The sequence below is a fragment of the Callionymus lyra genome, chromosome 5 (assembly GCF_982586985.1).
Source record: "Callionymus lyra chromosome 5, fCalLyr1.hap1.1, whole genome shotgun sequence".
NCBI lineage: Eukaryota > Metazoa > Chordata > Actinopteri > Syngnathiformes > Callionymidae > Callionymus > Callionymus lyra.
The window spans coordinates 513206-515790 of record NC_141822.1 but is presented as its reverse complement, the minus strand read 5'-3'; positions in this window follow the sequence as shown (position 1 = coordinate 515790).

Here is a 2585-nt window from a genome sequence, read left to right as displayed (position 1 = left end):
ATGGCAAAAAACCTGTGCCAGAGAGCCGAGGCGACCAAATTATTGGCGACAAGGACTCTTCCCCTATAGGACAGCTGGGGGAGCAACCATTTCCATTTGGATAACCGCGCACAGACCTTCTCCTGAATGCCCTCCCAGTTCTTCTTTTGAAAATCATCTGTGCCCAAAAACACTCCCAGTACCTTTAAGCCCTCTTTCCCCCAATTTAGCGCTCCTGGTAGACAGGGTGCTGAGAGACCCCTCCAATCCCCCACCAGCAGTGCTTCACTTTTAGCCCAATTCACCCGTGCAGAAGAAGCCTTTTCAAAGAGGGATAAGGTGTCTTGCAGATGATTTACATCGGTTTGGCAGCTTATAAATACTGTCACATCATCTGCGTAGGCGGATAGGGTTGGTTGCTGATCAAGAGATGAATACCCAGGAAGGGCAAGGCCACTGAGCCCATCCCTTATCCTGTGCAACAGGGGTTCAATGGCTAAGCTGTAAAGCTGACCCGAGATGGGACAGCCCTGCCTGATACCCCGCCGCACTGGGACGGGTCGACTCAGCCCTGCCCCCGTCTTAACCAAGCACTGAGCTCCACTGTATAAAACTCTAACCCATGACAAGAAGCCTTCACCAAAACCAAAAGCCCTTAGTGCAGAAAACAAATAAGAATGGTCGACTCTGTCAAAAGCTTTTTCCTGGTCAAGACACAAAATACCAGCATTTGCATCATTGGAAGCCCTACAGAAGTCAATGATGTCTCGGACTAGAAAGATGTTATCCATTATTGTTCGGTCTGGCACACAATATGTTTGATCCGTGTGGACGATCGTTGCTAAGCAGTTTTTTAGTCTGTTAGATAGAGCTCGAGAAATGATTTTATAGTCAGTGCAAAGCAGTGCCACTGGCCTCCAGTTCTTTAATAAGGCCAGGTCGCCCTTCTTGGGCAGCAGAGACAGTACCGCTCGCTGGCAGGAAGCAGGAAGCGATCCTGTTCCAAAGCACTCAATGAACACCTCATGCAGATCGGGTCCCAGAAAGTTCCAGAAGTGCTTGAAGAAGTCTGCAGACAGTCCATCAATGCCAGGTGCACGTCCTGATGCCAGTTGATTGACAGAATCTGTTAGCTCGTCCAGGGTCAGCTCACAGTCCAAGCCATCTTTCTCTTCTGGGCTGAGTTGGGGAAGCTCCTTCAGAAGGTCCTCCCGACACTCCATATTGCACTGTCCCGCCCCGAAGAGTTCAGTGTAGAAGTCCACAGCATGGCTCCTTATCTCACCCATGTTTGTGGTCACTCTTCCTCCAGGAAGCTTCAGGCAGGTCATCTGCTTCTTCTGTGCCGCCGATCTTTCCAGGTTGAAAAAGAAAGCTGTCGGGGCATCCATGTCTTTAAGTTGGAGAAAACGAGACCTGACAAGGGCTCCTTTCACTCTTTCTTGCAGGAGGAGCTCAACTCTGATTTTTTCCATTTAAGAAGTTGAGCAGAGGCAGGATCTGAATTACTGTGCAGTTCTTTCTCTATTTCTTTAATTCCGACTTCAAGCTTGTGGACTGCTGCCTTAATTGTTGCCGTGGAGTGGGAGGTGTGTTGTTGGCAAAAAAGACGAATTTGCGTCTTCCCAACTTCCCACCACTGCTTTAGAGAACTGAAGCTACTCTTCTTTCCTTTCCATTGCTCCCAGAGAATCTCAAATCCCTGACAGAAGGCGCTATCTTGTAGTAGTTTGTTGTTAAAAAACCAGTGGGACTGAACCCTTACACCCGGCGAGCTGACCAGAGCAAGTCTGGATGTGAGATGCTGGGAGATATAGAACCTGTCTAGCCTAGCTGCAGATGTTGTGGCCCTCACCCATGTGTACTGTCTAGAGCGGGGATGCTTGACTCTCCAAGCGTCTACCAGGTCTAGATGGGAAATTACAGTGTGGAGTTTTTGACATGCTTGTGGGTGGGGCTCCTTCCCCGTCCTGTCCATGACAGAGTTCAAAGTGCAGTTAAAATCCCCACCAATGACTAGTTGGTCTTGATAAAGTTTTTCTAACTGGTTCTTTAGGGAGGACCAGAGGGTTATTCTTCCCAGTCCATCATTCGGAGCATATACATTAACTAGACAGAACACAGAACCTTCTAATTCCACCTCAACAATTAGAAGCCGACCCTGTATCACTTCAGTGGTGGAAAGAATTGTTAAGTTTAGTCCTGGTCTAACCATGACAGCTACTCCTGCACTGCAGCTGGTGCCATGGCTTAGAGCGTAGGAACCCCCCCACCATAGCCCCCATTCTACCTCATCCTCTAGCTTGGTATGTGTTTCTTGTAAGAAGAGCACATCTATCTTTTTTTGAAAGACTATTTCAGCTATTAGAGCCTTTTTCTGTCCGTCTCTCCCACCGTTTATGTTCAAAGATCCGATCCTAAGGTTCTGCATTGGAGGCAAAGGGGGTGAGAAACAAACACAAAGAGACAGAAGAAACAAAGAGAGTAGAAAAGTAGGAGCCCAAGTGATACATGATCATTTTTACTTTTTATTTCTAACAGTTCTAGTATTTCTTGCTTTTCTTAGAGCCGTGACGTGTTTCTTTAAGCGATAACGTTTTCTTTCA